Source organism: Lactuca serriola, chromosome 1, assembly GCF_051521515.1.
Source record: "Lactuca serriola cultivar US96UC23 chromosome 1, Lser_US96UC23_V15, whole genome shotgun sequence".
Lineage (NCBI taxonomy): Eukaryota > Viridiplantae > Streptophyta > Magnoliopsida > Asterales > Asteraceae > Lactuca > Lactuca serriola.
The window spans coordinates 176332806-176355411 of NC_136408.1; positions in this window are offsets into that span (position 1 = coordinate 176332806).

Genomic DNA, 22606 nt, shown 5'->3' on the forward strand with positions numbered 1-22606 from the left:
TGGGGATTGATGAAGTTCCATCTCTGGGGTTGGGGACCAAGGTGGTGTGTTGCCTCGTTGAGGAGTTTCGTCTCCTTGTGATCCGTCAGAGTCCGAACTCCCACCTTCGGATTCGCTTGAAGAGGAGGAAATGACGAGCTTTCGCTTCTGTTGGGTCTTCCTCCTTTTTGGTTGTGGGGATGAAGCAGCCTTTGGTTGTTTTCGCTTCTTGGGAGAAGGTCCCTTTGGAGCTTTGGACATTTGCTTGTCCTTGTCTGCCTTTTTCCCCCTGGCCACCGGTTTATCGGCGTCATGAATCGATCGCAGCATGTCCGGTGTCAATTCCCTCGGACCAGTTGGCCTAAACTCCTTGATCGTCCTGATCAGTCTGCTATCAGCGGGCACATTGGCATACATCGACTCCGGGATAGAGCCAATGAAAGAAAATTTTGATGCATCGGATACGATGATCTTCTTGGTATGAAACGTACCAATAGAAGACATCGATGCACCATCGGCTGTGGGAACATTGAACTTGTCCATGGCCCATCGTGTAATCAAGATCCAGAATCGGGCCAACGACACCTCAGAGTGTCGGGAAGAAGAAGAGAGGCTCTGAATTAGCTGTTGCCATAGGACAAACCCATAGTCCAGGTTTATCCCGTTGTACACCCCATACATTATCGAAAGGAAAAGACGACTTGCACCGTCAGATCCTGAGCTCCTCTCTGACAGACCCTTGAATAGGACTGTAAATAAGCCATTCCACAGTGGCGGCAAGCAAGACTTTTTGAACTTGGGGACGGAGGAGAGAACATCTGTATATCCCATGTTGTAAAACATGCCAAACAGCATCCCAACCGGAATCGTCTCCGGATGAACTCGCGAAGGGTCAACGGCAAACCCTAGCATAGTGCAGAACCGTTGGCGTGATACAGAGGTCTTGTGTTCTGCAAGCTGGAAAAATACCCGGTCGACAGCCTTGTCGTAGTAAGCCGTCGCATAGACCTGAGATAAGGCCACCATTGGCACCGTTTCAATCCTTGACAGTGCAGGAGCAAGCTGGGAGTACTTGAGGCATTCTATGACCGGCGACATATAGGAATCATACGCCAATGGGTTAAGATCAATGACAAGACATTGTTGGGGTCGGATGGGAAGAATCTGTGAGGTTGCATGAACAGAAGATGATTCAGCCATTGTTGCAGGTTTGGAGAAGAAGATGAATAGTGAAGCGCTTTGGAGGTTTTTGTTCTTTAGAAAATCCGGAAGCAGTAAAAAGGTAAATGGTGTTGTAGACTTCCTTTTATAGTGATGGATTGGAGAGAGAAAAATCGTTTCATATCTTCTATGCGATGATCACGTAGGAAAGATAGTGTCAGATTCCTAGGATCACGCTACCCAACAAGCGCCGTTTCAGAGAGAGAAATCGTTTCCGTTTCCACACGTGCTGCTAATGCCAGATTAATGACGCTTCAATAGCGCACACGCGTCCTTTAAGTGTCAGAAAAAGCGCAGCCGTTTCAAATTCACGCGGCCGCCTTTTACCGTCGTTTGAATTTCTATCCTTTTAACTCCCGCCGAGTCAGCAACTTTTTGTCTTTTCCCCTTTTTAAACGGCTGTTTTCAATTAATGACCCACGTGGCTAATTTTTGACCACAACTTCATTAGTAACCGTCCAGTAATAATCCAGCCTGTAAAATAATTAGTAACGGAGTTTGGGAAAATCAAAGATTTTCGTGCAAAGAGTGTAAAAGAAAAAGAAATAAAGCAACTCTTTTAAGGATATTTTGTGATGTCAATAATGACATGAAACTGATGATCCCGGGCACGAATCTCTTCCTTCAAAGTCAAGAGAGACCTCAAAGTGTTAGTGTGGAATCCCGTTGAATTACGATCAAACACTTATTAATAAATGTTGAAAGGCTTCTTTTAATTAGGCTAAATAAGGGTGGTTTCGCTTTGATGCATCAATTCAATTCTTGATATAAGAATGAAAGTGAACAAAGTACTTGTGAGACCAGTGTAGTCTGTTGAACAAGTAGGTAGGAGTTGATTTTATAGTGGCTTGGATTAATATGAAATCTCAGATAAAAAAAAATGTAAAACTGGATTCCTTGGGAAGAAATGTTATGGTGTGTAACAATTTCATTGGAATCACGCAAAAGAAAAATTGAGATTCCTTGAGGGTACATTCGTCAATGCATCGGTGAAAACTTGATCAAATTAATTGGTCACCATCAATTCATTGGTGTTGACTTTTGGGTTTCACTCAGCTCGTAGTGACACGAAACTGAGATCATAAACACAGATGTTGTGTAACCATAAACCTCAGTGGTAATTTCTGAGAGTCTCAAGGGTTACGTTGATGAAATGAATGTAATGGAGAAGAGTAATGGGGATGGTGTAAGAAAACATAGTACCTCTGCTGCGAAAATAAGGACCAAGCAGGAGACTCTTAACTCATGTGAGAAGAGAGTGAGGTAGCTCACGATTAGAATAAATGGGTTAGCCTTATTGGGAAGACAAGGTTTGTGTATACCAGGTCATGAAGGCTATTATTCAAAATCTTATGAGGCTTGGGACACATACAGCAGCATGCTTCTAGGGACACGTAAGAAGTCAACAAATATATCCCCATAAACAAATAAGCACACAAGAAAAATTAATTAAAATATTTTTGGAGTTTTTGAAAGTTATAAGAAAAATAAAAAAAAATAAAAGATAAAAAAAATAAGACTAAAATAAACTTAAAAAAACTTTGAGAAAAAAAAATTGAAAAACCGAACCCGAACGTTCGGTTGGTTTCGGTTCTAGAAAATTTTGAAAAACCGAACCCGAACCTTCGGTTGGTTTCGGTTCCACAAAATTTTGAAAAACCGAACCCGAACCTTCGGTAGGTTTCTGTTTTGGAAAATTTTGAGAAATGAAGGAATTTAGATATATAAGAAATAAATACATTTAACACAAAGAAAAACAAAATTGTACAAGAAATATACAACACAGAAAAACTACCTTTGAAGTAATGAGTGAGACAGATGGTTGAACTGAACCCGAACGTTCGGTTGGTTTCGCTTCTTACGTTTGAGGTTGAGAGGTAGTGTGAGGTACTGACTCTGATTCCATCATACCTAGCCCTTGCAATATTTTGTTGAATGAAGCTTCAGGAAGAGCTTTGGTAAAGACGTCAGCCAGTTGATCAGTGGTTCTTACAAAGTGAACTTCGACATTTCCATCTTCCACATGATCTTTGATGAAGTGATACCTCAGTGCTATGTGTTTGGTTTTAGAGTGTTGCACTGGGTTATGACAGATCCTAATTGCACTTTCAGAGTCACAATATAGGGGGATCTTCTTCATATTGAGTCCATAGTCTCGAAGTTGACTTTGGATCCAAATCACTTGTGATGTGCAGGATGCAGCGGCAATGTATTCCGCTTCGGCAGTAGACAGTGACACACATGTTTGTTTCTTGGATTGCCAGCTGACCAATTTCCCATCAAGAAATTGACAGCCACCAGTTGTGCTTTTACGGTCGAGTCCACATCCTCCAAGGTCAGCATCAGAATAGGCTTGAACAAAGAAGCCGGAATTGGATGGATACCATAGACCTAAGGAGGTGGTTCGCTTGAGATAGCGTAAGATGTTCTTCACTGCAAGCATGTGAGGTTCGCGTGGGTTTGCTTGAAATCGAGCACAATAACACACAGAAAACATGATATCAGGCCTGCTGGCAGTTAGATACATCAGTGAGCCTATCATTTGACGATAGAGTGTGATATCGACAGTCGGTTTGTCTAGAGATGGGGTAAGCTTGGTGCCAAATGCCATTGGGACTTTGACTTTTGAGTCTCCCATCATGCCAAACTTCGCTAGGAGAGTCTTCGTGTAAGCTTCCTGATTAATAAAGATGCCTTCAGGTCCCTGTCTTATGTTTAAACCAAGGAAAAAGTTAATAGGACCCATTGAGCTCATTTCAAACTTAGTCTCCATCAGCTTTCTGAATTCAGCTGTTAAGCTGGGATTCGTGGAGCCAAAGATGATGTCATCGACATAAATTTGAACTATCATAAGGTGGTTACCTTCCTTTTTGCGAAAGAAGGTTGGGTCAACCGAACCTTGTTTAAATTTAGACATCTTTAAAAATTTTGTAAGCGTTTCATACCAGGCTCTCGGAGCTTGTTTAAGGCCGTACACAGCTTTATCCAGAATATAGCAATGATTTGGAAAGCTTTCGTTCACGAACCCAGGAGGTTGCTCCACATATACAGTTTCTTCGAGTTCTCCATTGAGAAATGCACACTTAACGTCCATTTGGAAAACCTCAAAGTTTTTGTGAGCAGCATAAGCCAGAAATATTCTAACGGATTCTAGCCTAGCTACGGGAGCGAAAGTCTCTTCATAGTCTATCCCTTCCTCCTGACAGTATCCCTTAACCACCAGACGAGCCTTGTTCCTTATGACATTACCTTCCTTGTCCATTTTGTTCCTAAAAACCCATTTAAGACCAACAACCGAAGCATCTGGAGGAGTTGGAATTAGGCGCCAGACTTTATTCCTTTCAAACTCGTTCAGTTCGTCTTGCATTGCTTGAACCCAATCAGAGTGATCGAGGGCAGTGTTCACTGTCTTCGGTTCAACTTTTGATACGAATGAGTTAAACATACAAAACTCAACCTTTGAAAATAAGGATGTTTGTTTTGCCTTCAGTTGAGATCGGGTCAGAACCTTTTCAGATACATCACCAACTACTTGAGAGATAGGATGATCTCTGGTCCATTTGGTAAGAGGAGGGTAATTCGGATCGAAGGTTGGATCTAGTTCAGCGTTGATCATTTCTTCTGGTTCAGATTGGCTATCGTAATCAAGTGTCATATCATCATGCTCCCCCTCAAATGATGAGTCTTGAGAAACATGAGATTCAGGGGTTTCTTGTGGTGCATGACTTTCAGGCGTTGAAGCACCTTCGGTTGGAGAGGCACCTTCGGTTGAAGTAGTAGAGCTTGGCTCCCCCTGGACTTGTGAGCTTGGCTCCCCCTCAACATGAGAACTTGGCTCCCCCTCGACTGAGGCATTGTTGGATGGAGATTCATCAGTGGGCGATTCTCCTTCATGCATTCTTCTTGCAGCATCTTCGACAATTTGCTTCATATAATCAACTTTGTTGTCAGCTGCACCGGCTTCTGAGAGAGAAGCTTTTTCCGGTTCGTCAAAGAGTTCCAGGAATTTCTCGTATAAATTGGCGATCGAGACTGTGACTTGGCCAGTTTGAGGAAAGATTTCCCCGGCAGTGACTTCTATGGCCTGTAGCTTTTTGACATAGCTATCATCAAAAGTCACATAGTATGTCTCTTCAATCCTTCTTGAACGTTTGTTTAGGACCTTGTACGCCTTGGATGTGAGTGAGTAACCCAGAAAGATTCCCTCGTCGGCTTTGACATCAAACTTGTTGCGGTGTTCTTTAGAGTTAAAGATGAAACACCTTGAGCCAAACACATGGAAAAATTTCACATTGGGTTTTCTGTTATTTATTATCTCATATGGTGTGAGCGTGAATCGCTTATTGAGATAGGACATGTTCTGTGTATAACAAGCAGCAGAAATAGCGTCAGCCCAAAAATAAAGAGGTAAGGAAGCGAAACTTAGCATAGTTCGGGCAGCTTCACACAAAGATTGGTTTCGTCTTTCAACTATTCCGTTCTGTTGTGGTGTGTAGGGAGCTGAGAAATTGTGACTAATTCCCTTTTCTGCAAGAAACTCTTCAAACTCCCTGTTCTTGAATTCAAGACCATTGTCGCTCCTGATGTTGCGAACGACCTTCTTGAGCTGGACTTCAATTAGCTTGATAAACACTTTCAGCTTTTGAGTCGCTTCAGATTTGAGCTTTAGAAAGAGAACCCATGTAAATCGTGAAAAGTCATCAACGATAACAAGAATATACTTGCTACCACCGATGCTTTCGATAGATGAAGGACCACACAAATCGATATGAAGTAATTCGAGTGGTTCAACAACTTTTGTGTTGATTACAGATGGGTGACTTTGACGGCTCTGCTTTCCAATTTCGCATGCGGCACACAAATGCTCTCTGTCGAACTTGAGCAATGGAAGACCTCTAACATGACCTCCAGTGACAAGTCGGTTGATATCTTTGAAATTGAGATGAGAGAGTCTTCGGTGCCACAACCAGCTTTCGTCGGATTGAGATTTTGATAACAGGCATATAGCTGGGTTTCCTTTGATGGGTTTCATGTTTAGAGGAAACATTTCACCCTTTCGCTCTGACTTGAGAATCACTTTCTTTGTCTTTTTCTCTATGATTTCAGAACCTTCATCATCGAATGAGACTTTGAGACCTGTACCTCCAACAAGTTGAGATACACTGATGAGGTTGTGTTGGAGTCCTTCCACATAAGCCACCTTCCTTATCGTAAAGTCACCATTCGTTATCATCCCGTATCCTTTTATGGTGCCGAAAGAATTATTTCCAAACTTAACGTTGCCACCATTTGCAAGAGATCTGTATTCCCTGAGCTCCTCTTTCCTCCCTGTCATGTGACGCGAGTAGCCACTGTCGATGTACCATTCTTCGTCAAACTGCTCGTCACTTATAACCTGCAAAAATTAAGCAGATTTAGGAACCCAAAGTTTCTTGGGTCCATGTGAGCTTTTCATGGGAACGGGAATAGTAAGAGAGATGTCAACTAGATATGTTCGTTTTATTAGAGTTGTTTCATCTTTCTTTTTAATGGTAAAGACTTTTATTTTGTTGCCATTAGGTGTGTTCGTTTTGGACTCTGGTTTGGATTCATCGACCTTCTGCTTTCCCTTCTGTTCGGCTGATGAATGAGGTTTTTGAGAGCATGCGGGATTAGCTTTAGAGCAAGATGGAGATGAATTGGTGGAAGTAGAAGAATTAGAAGAACGAGAAGAGTTAGAATGAGAGGTTTTGGATGGAGATGACTTCCTGGCTGATGACTCTAGGTGACCCTTTTGCTTTTGATCATTGGAGGGACTAACCTTCGAGTCTTGTTCTCTTTTGACTTTAGAGCCGAACCTCTGTGTTCGGTTGGAGTTGTTCTTGGAACCGAACCTTTGGTTTCGGTTGAAGTCCTTTTCAGAACCGAACCTTTGCCTTCGGTTGGTATTCTCTTGTGAACCGAACCTTGACCTTCGGTTGTTGGAACATTCAGGCTTTCTTACCGGATTGTTATCATACTTCAGATTCTTGTCTTGGTGTGAGTAGTATGCATTCTTGGAGTGCCAGAATTGTTTCCTTTCAGAAAGGTTCTTCCTGTATCTTTGGTTCCTTTCAATCTTCCTATCCTTCATCTGCTTAGGTTGATGATGAACATTAGCTTTCGTTTTCGGTTTCTCCTTGGCTGGTTCCTTTGAAGTTTCACTTTGAGCCGAGGGAGCAGAGGGAATATACGAAGAAGATCCAGTTTGCACTGAGGGAGTAGAAGGAATGTCTGAAGAGGTTTCACTTTGTGCTGTTGGAGTAGAGGGAATGTTTTCTTTTGCTGATCTCCCATCCTCCTGAGGAATATTTTTCGTACCACTGGTGCTTGGCTCACTGAAATTATCGGGCTTATTCAATGGTTCAGGTATGTATCTCCCTTTTCTCATCCAGGAGGTTCTTTCAGATAGCCCAACGGTTTCGTTTCCATTATCTATTGGAGCTTCCCAGAAGTACTCATCACAACCATCAGCATTGTCTTCGTTTACAATATCTGTGAGCTCAGCTGTTTGATGTTCGGTTACTCCTGTCACTTTGTATACTTGATTCGGAGTGGTCCTGACCTTTTGATACACAACAGCTTTTTCTACTAGTTTCGGGGACTTTTGTTTGGACAATCTAGCGAACTCCACAGAATTTTCAGAAATTAGATTTTTATGGTTTTCAGTTTCGCTTTTAACAAATTCTGAGCAGTCAACCGTATCCTCTACAGAAATTTCACTCATGTTTTCGCCCTCGTTAAGCTCAGATGCATTTTCAACATCGATTTTGTTTTCTGAGCTTACGTTGGCGTTTAGAGAGTCAAATTTTTGCATGGTTTCGGTTCTCAGTTTAAGTCTGTCATTTTCGTCCAAAAGATTTTTGAGCATGTCCTTGTGGTCTTTGGATTTAATGAAGGACTCAATTTTGTCCAGTCCATACATTTAGGTTGGATTGACATCATCATACGATATCATACTTTCACAATTGTAGGCTTCGGAATCGATTTCATCCTCCTTAAATTCTAGGAAGGGCAAAATCATGCGATGGATCTTTTGGCCTATCTCACAATCCAAGTGAAGTTGAGTAATATTGGAATATAAACGTTTAGCTATTAAACAAAAAACATTTCGTTGTTTTAACAATTTTAAATTGTCTCTCTGCAAATAAATGTTTTCGTCTTTAACTTTAACTAATTCCGAGTCTTTTAACTCAATCCACATTCGCCGCTCTTCACTCTTCGATGCCACCCTGCTTAATTGATCAGTCAGGTTAGAATTGGTGACTCGAGTTTGAGTTAAGCTACTATCTAAATGAGAAATTCTTGTATTAACAGTTTTTAGTTCTTTCTCATATGAGGATGGTGGTACTTTAGATGAAATAAAAACAGATTGTACCTTCTTTATCAGTTCATCGAGCTCATTGAACTGCTGGCTGAGTGGTTTGGCCGTAAAGCACATATCCTCCTGTATCTTCGGTCCATCACTTCCTCCATCGGTGTTGTATCCCCTCATTTGAGATACGTCAGTCACCATGAAGCATTTTCCTCCACTGCTTTCCTCCTTAGCCACATAAGCCTTTCCATGAGTAGGCTTCCTTACTTCTTCGTCTTCTGAGTCAGTAGACCAAACTTCTGTGCTACCGAACTCATCGTCATTGACCGAACCCTGCACAATAAGAGCATTAATAGAAGGGTTAGCGGTAGACTTCTTCTTTCTCAACTCATCCAGTCTTTTCTGCAGCACGGCTTCCTCATCATTCCCATCGTCCTTTTCAGCCATCTTCTTAAGAACACAATCCTTAGCGTAGTGGTTTTTGCCACCACAGTAGAAACAGCTTACTCCGGAATCGCCATCTGCCTTCGGTTCCTTCTTGGGCTCCTCAGCCTTCGGTTCATTGTTCACCTTTTCTAAGCTATAACTCCCCTGCCAGTTTCGGTTTTTGTTGCTGGGGAATCTCTTTTTTATGAACCTCTTAGGATTGGATACCATCATGGCATAATCCTCAGTCGTGAGGTCATATTCTTCCAAGTTGAGCTCTTCATCCTCCATCACAGCTTTACTTTTAGATAGGAGGGCCAACGAACCAAGACTAGAAACAACGTTCTTTTCTTGAACCACAATCTTCTCTTGGGACTTCAGAATACCCACCAGTTTTGCTAAAGAGTATGATTTAAACTGCTCATGAGCTTTGACTGTCGAAACCACTGCTCTCCATTCAGACCTCAATCCATTCAAGAAAGTAACCTTCTGTTCGATAAGCTTCCTTTCAATATCGTGTTTGATCATCTTGCTGAGAAGATGATTGAAGCGATCAAACGTCTGGGTCACTGTTTCTTCGGCCCCTTGCCTGAATTCTCCAAACTCAGATAGAAGCAAGGTTTGGATAGAATGTTCAAGATCCTCGTCTGTAGAATACAGTTCACGAAGTCTATCCCAAACTTCCTTTGCCGTCGTACATGAGCTAACCAATCTGAACGTGTCGGACTGAAGGGCGAATCTGATCAACCTTAACGCCTTAATATTGCACTGGAATTTGTCCTTTTCATCTTGTGCAATATCCTTCACATCCTTAAGCAGATCGTTGTACTCTTTTTGTGTCTTAATGATTCTGGATGTTGCAGAATGAGAAAACGGTCCATTGATGATGGCTTCCCAAATGAGGTACCCATTATCCTCCGATCCAATCACGTAGTCTTCAAAATGATGCGCCCATACTTCATAGTCATGGGTGTATAAGATCGGAATCTTTGTCGTTGAACCGATGCTGTTGGAAATATTAATAGGGTTTGATTGCGTCGCGTCCATTATGATCGTAAAAACCTGTTCAAAGATCAGACTTGTAATAAAGCAGATTAGGGCAAAACAATAAATATCAAGATAGGTCAATTAATATGACGGCTCAATAAGTAGTGATGAATGTGGAAAAACCCTAATGGAAATCTTTTTCACAGAAAAGATGTGTATCGATTACACAGCCTCCTGCTCTGATACCAATTGATGGGATTAAAACAACTTTTAATCTATGAAGATCGATTAGATCTTGAACAAGTTTATGAGTGTAAAATAATAAGAACGCAATAATAAGAACAAAACAGCTTGAATCAAACGTGTCGAATGATTAAATAAAATCCTCAGAAGAGCTCGATTAAGAACATCAACTGTAGAGGATTAGAAGATTACAAGAACGATTAAAGAAAAATATTGTACTCTTGATGAATCGCTATGTCGATAATCTCAGCAATCTTAACCTAATATGCATTCAAGCATTTAACTTATATACAATACATAAAAGGCTCTCGGTTGGACAGGCCCAAACCGGAGAATACAAGGCTAAACTAACGAGCCCAAAAGACGCAACATCAAAATAATCTTTAGCCCAACACAAGGAAAGGCAAAATCATCTTGTGAATCTTTTTGCCTATTTCACAATCCAAATGCAATTGAGTAATATTCGAATATAAACGCTTAGCAATCAAATAAAATATGTTTCTCTGTTTCAAACACTTTAAATTATCACGCTGTAAATAAATAAGTTCGTCTCTAGTCCTAACTAATTCCTTCTCCTTCTGCTCTATCCACATTCTTCTCTCCTCACTCTTGGAAGACACCCTGCTGAGTTGATCAGTTAGGTTAGAGTTTGCTAGATGTGTTAGAACTAGACTACTACTTATATGTGAAAACTTGAATTTTAACTCATTTAATTCTTTTTCGTAGTTTGTTACATGTATTTTAAGCGAATCGAGAATAGAATGTACCTTCTTGAGCAACTGGTTACACTCGTTGATCTTTTTGCTCACTGGTTTAGCAGTGAAACACTTATCTTCCCTGTCCTTCGCCTCATCATACTCACCTTCGGTTGTATAGCTTCGTATTTGTGACACACCAGCTGTCACCATCAAGCACCTCCCAACAAACTCAGCACGATCTTCGCTCGCTACAAATGCCCTGCCATGTGTGGGCCTTCTAACTTCCTCATCCTCAGAATCGGTAGACCACACTTCTACGCCACCAAACTCGTCATCTACTATGTTTTCCTGCACAATTAAAGCATTCATCGAATTTTTAGCAACTTTCTTCCTCTTTATCTCCTCTAGCCGACGCATATGGTAAGCTTCATCATCTTTCATCTTCATCTACTATGAGTTTGAAACTCTTGTAAGATTGATTAGATCCTTAACAGATAAAAAAATAAAACAAATAAAAGCTTGAACACCGTATGAATCAAACAAGTGTCGAATGATTAATATCCAATGCCTTAGACAAATTCAATGTGAATTGCTACTGTAGAGGCATGTTAGGGTTTACAAAAAGTATCAAAAAAATAATCAATAAGTGTCACAATTATGATGCATGCATGCACCATAAATACTAAACCATAAAGCAAAAATACGGCTGGACAGGCCCAGACCGTAAGTACATAATGGACTAAAACAAAAGGCCTAATGACGCAACACTCCAAACCCAACAATTTCCCCCTTTGCGTCAGTGGAGGCGAGACTCACTTCCTTAGCAAGGTGGTTTTTGCCACCACAATAATTACAATCATAACCAAAGTCGCCTTTATGCTTGACATACTTCTTCACATCTTCTAGTTGGGGAGTATTCTTAACTTCCTCCTTCGGCTTTTCAGAACTATAGCTTCCCTGCCAGTTTCGGTTCTTGGTGTTAGGGAATTTTTTTCTAGCAAATCGCTTCGCGTTGGAGACCATCAAAGCGTATTCTTCATTGGTCAGATCACACTCAGATAATTATGACTCTTCATCTTCTTCAACTATGCTCTTTCCCTTAGAGAGAAGAGCCAAAGAACCCATGCTCGACACTACCTTCACTTCTTTCATCACCACGTTCTCATGTGATTTGAGGAATCTTGTCCACATCGCCCATAAGCTGGTTATACTCTTTTTGAGTTTTGACTGTTCTATTAGTTGCTGAGTGAATAAAAGGACCTATGGTTATTGCTTCCCAGATAAGATAGTCATTATCTTCAGATCCAACAACGTAGTCTTCGAAGTGATGCGCCCACACTTCATAATCATAAGTGTACAGAATCGGGATTCTCGTGGTAGATCCGATACTGTTGGATATATTAATGGGGTTAGAGTTGGAGTTATCGTGTGACATGATGATTTTGTTTGAGAACCTGTCAAGAATCAGACTAGTAAACTGAGTTAGGGTAAGATCGAGATCTGAGAGTAACGTCAATAACAAGATGACGGCTCCAAAGAACACTATAAAACGGAAACCCTAAAACCATCTTCAATAGAAGAGATGCGTATGGATTACACAGTCTCCTACTCTGATACCAATTGATGAGTTTGAAACTCTTGTAAGATCGATTAGATCCTTAACAGATAAAACAATAAAACAAATAAAAGCTTGAACACCGTATGAATCAAACAAGTTTCGAATGATTAATATCCACTGCCTCAGAAGAATTCAATGTGAATTGCTACTGTAGAGGCAGGTTAGGGTTTACAAAAACTATCAAAAAAATAATCAAGAAGCGTCACAATTATGATGCATGCATGCACCATAAATACTAAACCCTAAAGCAAAAATACGGCTGGACAGGCCCAGACTGTAAGTACATAATGGACTAAAACAAAAGGCCCAATGACACAACACTCCAAACCCAACTATATATATATATATATATATATATATATATATATATATATATATATATATATATATATATATATATATATATATATATATAGGGCGAGGTTCAATAGAGAACCATAATTAACCAAGGAACCAATATTTTTTTTTCAACTTTTAGAACTTATTTTTTATCAAAAAAAAAAACTAAAAATACAGAAATTCATAACTTTTTATCCTTTTTCCAATGATATCAAATACGATATTTTTTCGTCAAATTCACAATGTGAATCTTTGAAAATTCACAATGTGAATCTAAATTCACACGGTGAATCCGAAAAATATTTTTCACATTCACAATGTTAAGTTATGAATTTAGATATTTTTAGATATTTTTTCGATAAAAAATAAGCTCTAGAACTTGAAAAAAAAGATTTGATTCCTTGGAGAACCAATAATTATGGTTCTCTATTGAACTTTTCCATATATATATATATATATATATATATATATATATATATATATATATATATATATATATATATATATATATATATATATATATATATATATAAAGATCTATTTTGTGTAGAATTAGTAATAGGCAATATAAACATAGAAATCCTACCATAAATTCACACCAATATTAAGATAAAAGGTTTAGGTTTCCTATTAGTGTAAAATAAGGAAGGAATAAAATAGAATTTTAAAAGAAAAATGTTAGATTCTAATGATAAATTTGAAGAATTAGAAGTAGGAAACTAAAAAGGAAATGTAGTTGTCCCAATAAAAAGGAAAAGAGGTCGATCCATGATTAAGAAACTGATCGCGCCTAATAAGATTACCCTAAGGTACAAATTTCAGGACAAAATTCCTAAAACAGAGGGAGAATGTGATAATTGGGAAATTCCTGTCATCGACCGTCATTAGATATTAGCATCGACAAATGATGATAATAGAGCGTTTCATATTTAAGGAAAAATATGATCAGTTAGGGTCAAAAATGAGTGACCAAAAAGTTACACCACTTTTAATAATGGTCATTGTATTTGATACACAACAAAGTGGTCCCAAGGATATAAACTTTGTAAAATCTGACTCTAATTGGAGGAGTTATAATTTAATAAAAAAAAATCAATCGTGTTAATAACGCTATTAACGTCAAAAAAGCATAAAGAAATCGGTTGATTTTCAGCTAACATCACTAAAAGGAAAATCATATTACTCCGAGAGATAAGAACCTTAAAAGGAAAAAGGTCAAAAATGGAGCTCGTATGAATAAGATATGATTTTTAGAAAAATATAAAATACGGGTTAAATATAAAAGTTTGAATTTGACAACGCAACCTTAAGGAAAGTTGCAGTACTAGTAGAGAGCTATAAAAATATATAAAGAGGGTAAGAAACAAGATTCATATAAGGAATATATGAATTTTTGTAAAAGATTTAGAGGTGCACGCCAAGTGTGTGCCATGCTCGACGCGCACGTCTAACACCCAGATTCGTCGAGATTAGAGAGATGTGGACCGTCAGAAGTGTGACACATGGCAACCACTATAAATGGAGGTGCACAATTTCTGATTTCCTCATACTCAAAACTCTCTCTATATCTCTTTAGCTATTTTGGAAGTCCCCCCAATGACGCGAAGCATCAGATTCAGTTAGGGATGTCAACAGGGGCAAACGGGGGGGGGGGGGGGGGGGGGATTTCATCCCCCGCTCCCGCCCCCAAAATTTTCCCGTTACCCCGCCCCCGCCACCGCCCCCGAAATCTCTATCCTTTCCACCCCCGCCACTGCCCTCCCCCCCCCCCCCCCCCCCCCGTTTCCCCACTCCCGATTGATTTTGGGCTACCTTATTTGGGCTAAAGGTTCTTGATTAGGCTAAACGAAAGTATTTTTTGAGTAACAAATAGTTATTTATAGCATAATTTTACATATTGCAAACAACTTAAAAACATGTTTTTTGTTGAATTTTTTAATGTAAAAATCATTTTATTTTTTATTATATTTATATCACTAATATATGTCAATATATATAACTTATTAACGGGGACCCCATGGGGGTTTCGGGACGGGACTGCCAACCCCCGCCCCCACCCCCGAAATTAAAACGGGGGTTAACATTGCCCCCGCCCCCGCTCCCGCTCCCGTCCTCGATTTTTTTCAACAAATGCCCCCATACGGGACAGGGCCCCCACGGGATCGGGGTCCCACAAGAATTTTTGACATCCCTAGATTCAGTAGCAAGTATGCTTCAGGTTACGCAACTAGAGTGAGCAAACGACCCCCATTTTGCTATTTTAAAATTTTACGGGGGGAATACATGCTTATCAAACTGTTTTATCAAAATATATTTATATCTATAAATATCAATCATTATATAAAGCATGAAACCTTAGGATAATGTAGTTATAGACACTATACCTAGTTATAAGCTATGATACTATGCCTAAGAGTTATGATGTCTGATAGTCTAGCAAGAGATATTACCTAGATGTTATAATGGTCAATTTCTTAGGATAACAAAGTAGCTTGAAGTAATGTTGGTCAGCTATAGGGATATGCATGTACCTAATCGTTACTCTGCCCGAATATTATGTTTTCAAATTAACCATAATTAGGGTATATATGTATCGCAAAATAATACATATACATATATACAATATAATTATGAGATCTAAAATTATAATTATCAAATATAAAGTAAAAGATTTATATTCTGATAGTTATAGGAAATCACTTGATAAGAAAGATAAAATATAAAATACCTAAGGTTAATGGTTAGTGAGCTGTTATTATTTATCTAATAGCCTTGATTAAATTTAGCTACCCCGAACTTGTAATCGTTAATCTTGCGAGAGCCAAAAATATATGTATAGATCTATATAGGGGTTGACACCCCCACCTGCGATTGCTAGCTACAATCCTGACAGGATAACTATCTTATTAATCATTATTCGACGTCCGATTAAGCGTCGTGCAGGGAATCACAAGTCAAACAACTTCGATTATGGGTGCTCATGGTAATACATTACAACCACCTTAGAGATCTGACTACCAAGTAGGACGTCTTAAAATGCTAGATAAAAGACATTAGGATTAATAATATATCCTAAAAGATAATACGATCGAATCGGTAAATATCCTACAAAGATAGTAAATTAGAATTAGTAAAGTATCCTAAAAGATGATGAGATCGGATCAGTAATATCCTACAAAGATAGTAAATTAGGATTAGTAAAATATCTGAAAAGATAATAAGATATGATTGGTAAATATCCTAAAAAGATAGAAAGTTAGGATTGATAAAACATTCAGTAATGATAAATAAAATAGGATTAGTAGGGTTTCCTAACAAGATAAGGTATAAGATAATAAAGCATAGGGAATCAGAAATTGAAGTAAAATGATCATATTCATTTCTAAAAATTTGTAGAAATTTTTTAAAGAAAGTTTATCATATGTTTATCTCAAAACCTGTGAACTCACCAACATCAAGTTGATATTTCCGAAAATCGCATGTGTTCCTAGGATGGAGTAAGGATCAAAGCAAGGAAGAACCGTCAATCCGAGGGTAGAGGGATTTCGTTTAATAGAAAGTTATGGTTTGCGTTCTATGATTTGGGTAAATTATGTAAATATTGTCACCACTCAACATTTCCTCCATCGGTCAGGGGAGGTGTGACAACATCAACTTTTTTATTTTCTCTCTCTTTTATCTTTTCCAACCCACAACACATATAAACCTTATCATTCCCAACCCACTTTCAACATCATTCTTTTTTATTTAATTAAATTAGAAAATATAAAATAAAATAAAACATAACATTTTTTTATTTAAAAATATTTTTTTGCTAATTTAAAACAAAAATCATTCTAAAATAATACTAAAAATAACATTAAATTGAAAAACACACTACAAATAAAAAAAGTACACGATAATTCAAAAATACACTTAAAAAAGACAACATAATTTCAATCCCAAAACAACAATCAAAATTAAAAATTATCCAGAGTTGGAATGTAGACATGCTCAATGTGACCAGTAAGATCGGACAGAAGCTAGGGGTGGGTTTCAGCATTGCATAATTAATGTACTATTTCTTGGTCAACGACTTCATCGGTAGGAGGTAGGGTCGGGCTGATACACAACAGATATTCCAATACCTTCATCTTTCAGTATCATATTGTGTGGTATAATACGACCGTACATTATATTTTTTGTTTTCTTCAATGTCATAGCCCCTTGTAGGCATTTTTAATATGTATCCACGTCCTTTAAGGATCCCAAAAGCACATTCTACGTCATTTCTTGCTGATTCTTTTGCAGCCTCAAACTGTATCTTTTTTGTCGATTACTGGATATGGATATTAGGGATGAGCATAGACGGGTAACCCCTCATTTAGCGAGAACCGAAACTAGAACCAGAACCGGACCCGACGGTTCCTAGAAGGTTAGAACCGTAATCGGAACCGGACTAGGCAGTTCTTAAAATTTTGGAACGAGTCCCGGAACCGGCGGTTCTGGTTCCAGGAGCGGGTAACCCGGTTACATCAATTTTATTAACTTTTGTCAATAAAACCGCAATTTAGTTCGGTTCAAATCGAATCAATTTGGATCAAAGACGGACAAAATCGGACCAATATATTCTAAATGGTTTAAATAACACACATATTCATACGAAATGCATATATATATATATATATATATATATATATATATATATATATATATATATATATAGGTTTCATTTGAGACCATATTAATTTTTTGAGATATGGGAACATGATCCTAGACACACATCTTGGAGAGCAAAAAAAAAAGTAATTCTAAAATACAATACAAAAGAAAAAAATCTGAAAATTCTTTTTTTTTCATTATTATTTGTATCATTTTATTTACCCAAAAAAATAAAAAGAAAATTTATCGTTTTTTTTAAATATACGTGAAATATTCTAATAGAATATTACACTGTAAATATTCAAATATAATTTTTAGAATGCTAGAATATTCTATTATTCTACTAGGGTTGTAAGATTTGTTAAAATATTTTAATATTCTACTAAAATTGTTAAAATCTATAGAATATTCTAATATTCTATTACAATTGTTTGAATATTTATAATCTAATATTCTTGTAGAATATGTGAATATTCTAACAATTTTGTTGTAATTTTTATACTAGAATATTCTATTAGAATATTTCATAAATATTTTAAAAAAACGACAATTTTTTTATTTTTTATTTTTTTTACTTTTTGGAAAATATAAATGACGAAAATAATATTTAAAAAAAATTCAAAACCTTTCAATTACTTTCCATTTTAAAAATATTTTTTTATCTCCAAAATGAATGGCTAGGATTATGTCCTCATGTCTCTCAAAATATAGTGGTTTTAATTAAACCTAATTATATATATATATATATATATATATATATATATATATATATATATATATATATATATATATATATATATATATTGGGCCGAGATTTGGGCCAAGGAAATAAGAATGAAATGATTTGGTCTCAACCTTTGCCTTGTTCGAATTTTTAAGAAGTCTAACCATATTTCTCACCCTATTGGGCCTTTAGGGAAGTTCACGGCCCAATATGGGTTCAATAGATAGATTACGGCCCAATAGAATAGAAGAAGTGGAGATTATGGCCCATCAAGGCCCATTAGAGGTAAGATGAACCATTTTAGACCCATATGACCCAAAATGTTGAGTTTTATGAATGTGGGTCCATTTAGATCCCATTTAAGGGTTCTAAGCCCAAGATAGTCAAATTGGAAGCTTATGGGTCCATTAGGCCCAATAAGGAAATCCTTGTCCATAACGAACTTGAACCAGGATTCTTAGGGTTTTCAACTCCCAATTGACTATTTGAAACGTTTTGTATAGAGTTTTGAACTTTAATTGATGAACCTTTATTGAATTTGTTGTCATTGATTGAGCATAGTGTTTGATATCAATAAAAATTACATGTATCACAATGGATGATGTTTACAAGAGTACAGAATTTCCTAGCTACATTGCTAGTTGTGACATCATCCCCCCGTTAGAGGGAATTTCATCCCGAAATTCTTTTAAAAGCTAGGTTCGTGGATGCGAGAATAAGTGAGGGTACTTCTGCTTCATTTGATCTTCGCGTTCCCATGTGAATTCCTGTCCACGCTTTGCGTTCCATCGAACCTTCACAATCGAAATGCAGCTTTGTTTAGTACGCTTCACTTCCCTGTCCATGATTTCAACTGGTTCTTCGATGAACATGAGGTTCTCTTTAATTTCGATTTCTTCCAGAGGAATGACAAGAGTTTCGTCGGATAAGCACTTTTTCAAATTGGAAACATGGAACACGGGGTGTATATTGCTAAGCACCGCGTGTAATTGCAGCCTATAAGCCACTGGACCGATTCGGGAAAGAATCTCGAATGGTCCAATGTAGTGCGGGTTTAGTTTCCCCCGTTTCCCAAAACAAATCATCCCTCTCCAGGGAGAGACTTTCAATAGCACTCGATCCCCGACTTGGAATTCTAAGGGCTTTCGCCGCTTGTCAGCATAGCTCTTCTGTCGGTCTCGCGATGCTTGAAGTCGAGCTCTGATTTGAATTATTTTCTTTGTCGTTTCACGAATAATCTCTGGCCCTGTTAGAGTGTTGTTCGGTGCTTGCCCTTTTGCTAATTGAGTGTCACCCACCTCAGCCCAGCATAGAGGTGATCTGCATTTGCGACCATATAACGCTTCGAAAGGGGCAACTTTGATGCTTGTGTGATAACTGTTATTGTATGAGAATTCAATCAAGGGCAAATGGGTATCCCACAACTTGCCGAAGTCGATCACACATGCACAGAGCATATCTTCAAGTGTTTGGATGGTTCGCTCGCCTTGACCATCTGTCTGAGGGTGGTAGGCAGTGCTTATATCTAGTTGTGTTCCCATCGCCTTTTGCAGCGACTGCCAGAATCACGAAGTAAATATACTATCTCGATCCGAGATAATATATACAGGTACTCCATGAACTCTTACAATCTCCTTGATGTATATTCTAGTCAATCTTTCCATCTTGTAAGATTCCTTTATTGGTAGGAAATGAGCGGATTTTGTTAATCTATCAACAATTACCCATATAGCATCCAACCCGTCAGTTGTCTTGGGTAATTTGGTCACGAAGTCCATAGTAATCCTTTCCTATTTCCACTCGGGTATCACTGGCTGTTGTAATAATCCCGAGGGCTTTTGATATTCCACTTTCACCTTAGCAAAAGTGAGGCACTTTCCCATGTAAGTGGCGATTTCTGCCTTCATATTTGGCCACCAATAATGTTTCTTGATATCTAGGTACATCTTATCTGAACCCAGATGGATGGAGTATTGTGTCTTGTAAGCCTCATTCATGACTACTTCTCTGAATCCCCCAAGTTTAGGGACCCAGATTCTGTTCATGAAATAGTATGCTCCGTCCTCTTTGACATCAAGGCTCTTCTCCATCCCACGCAATGATTCGCTTGCGGTGTTTTCTGGTTTCAATGCATCCAACTGGGCTTCCTTGATTTGAGAGGTTAGGTGGGATTGAATGGTTATTGAGAGAGTTTTCACATGACGACTCGAATATTCCTTTCGGCTCAGGGCATCAGCTACCACGTTAGCCTTGCTCGGATGATACTTGATCTCGCATTCATAATCATTTAGTAGCTCAACCCATCTTTGCTGCCTCATGTTTAACTCTTTCTGATTCAGAATGTGCTAGAGGCTTTTGTGGTTGGTGAAAATTGTGCACTTTGTACCATAAAGGTAGTGCCTCCAAATCTTCAAACCAAAGACCACAGCTCCCAGCTCGAGATCATGTGTGGTGTAATTCAGTTCATGTGCCTTTAGTTGTCTGGATGCATATGCTATCACCTTCCCGCGTTGCATAAGTACACAACCTAAACCTTGATTTGAAGCGTCGCAGTAGACTACAAAGTCTTCGGTTCCCTCCGGTAAAGATAGTACGGGCGCACTACAGAGTGCTTGCTTCAAGGTTTAGAAGGAAACCTCTTGCTTCTATGTCCAGTGGAAAGTTACGCCTTTTTGTGTCAGTGTTGTGAGAGGTTTGGCTATCTTGGAGAAGTTTTGAATGAACCTACGGTAATAGCCTGCGAGACAAAGAATTGGCGAATTTCTGTGGGCGTTGTCGGGGTCGCCCAGCCTTCAATGGCTTTGACCTTGGAAGGATCCACATGTATCCCTTCCTTGCTGACAATATGACGCAAGAAGTTCACGTTGTGGAGCCAAAACTCGCATTTGGAGAGTTTCGCATACAACTTTTTAGCTCGCAGGGTTTCCAAGATTTGACGAAGATGTTGACTATGCTCTTCTTCACTTCGAGAATATACAAGAATATCATCGATGAAAACGATTATGAAGTTATCAAGGAATGGGCGGCAGACTCGATTCATGAGGTCCATAAATGCGGCGGGGGCATTTGTTAGACCGAAGGGCATCACGACAAATTCGTAATGACCGTAGCGAGTTTGGAAAGCGGTCTTTGGGATATCTTCCTCTCGGACTTTGAGTTGGTGATATCCGGATCTCAGATCTATCTTGGAAAAGTAGCTAGCCCTTTGTAGCTAGTCAAATAGATCATCGATTCGTGGAAGTGGGTAGCGATTCTTGATAGTGAGTTTACATAGTTCCCTATAGTCGATACACATCCTGAAAGATCCGTTTTTCTTTTTAACGAAAAGAACCGGAGCTCCCCATGGAGAGAAGTTAGGTCTGACGAATCCTTTATTCAGGAGTTCGCTTAGTTGGCATGATAGTTCCTGCATTTCCGCGGGAGCCAACCTATAGGGTGATTTGGCAATTGGAGTAGCTCCTGGTACAAGGTCAATTCGAAATTCGACCTGTGTATCGGGGTATTCCCAGAAGATCCTCGGGAAATACGTCTGGAAAGTTGCACGCCACTGGAATATCTCGAATGTTTATTTCTTCTTTACTCGTATCCACAATGTGAGCAAGGAATGCGTAGTACTTCTTGTGTAGGCACTTCTGTGCCTTGATGCATGAGATAAGACGAAGACTAACGTCGGGTTTATCTCCGTAAGTAATCAGGGTTTCATGGTTGGGGAGGTGAAGGCGAATGGCCCTCTCGTGGCACATAATATCAACATGATGGGGGCTCAACCAATCCATGCCGATGATCACATCAAAACTCCTAATGTTTACTGGCATCAAGTTTATTTGGGAAGAGTGGTTGTTTAGTGTCAATGTGCATCCTGCATAGATATCCTTAGTTGATTCTGTTTTCCCATTAGCCATTTCCACCTTGAAGGCTTCATTGAGCTTCTGGGGTTGTTGCTTTAGTAAGTGTTTGAACTTATTACTCACAAAACTTCGTTCTGCCCTACTATCGAATAAGATGCATGCGTATGTATTGTTAAGTAGGAACGTATCGGTAACAACTGTAGGGTCCTGGACTTCTTCGCCTTGTCCCAAAGACAAAACCATTCCCGATCCTCCATTTCCTTGGTTATTAACGTTGGGGCAGTTCCGAAAAAAATGCCCGGTTCTCCCACACCCATAGCGGTTCTCCCACACCCATAGCAGGTGTGGCTAGCCCCAGTGTTGTTGTTGTTGTTGTTCTTGTTGTTGTTGTTGTTACGGTTGTTGTTGTTGTTGTTGTTGTTGTTGTTGCCTTGCTGTTGGTTCTGTGGAGGATAAGTCCTACAGTATCTTGCTGTATGACCTTTTCGGTTGCAACTGGTGCAATGCAACTCCCTGCATTCACCGTGGTGGTGGAGATTACATTTGTTG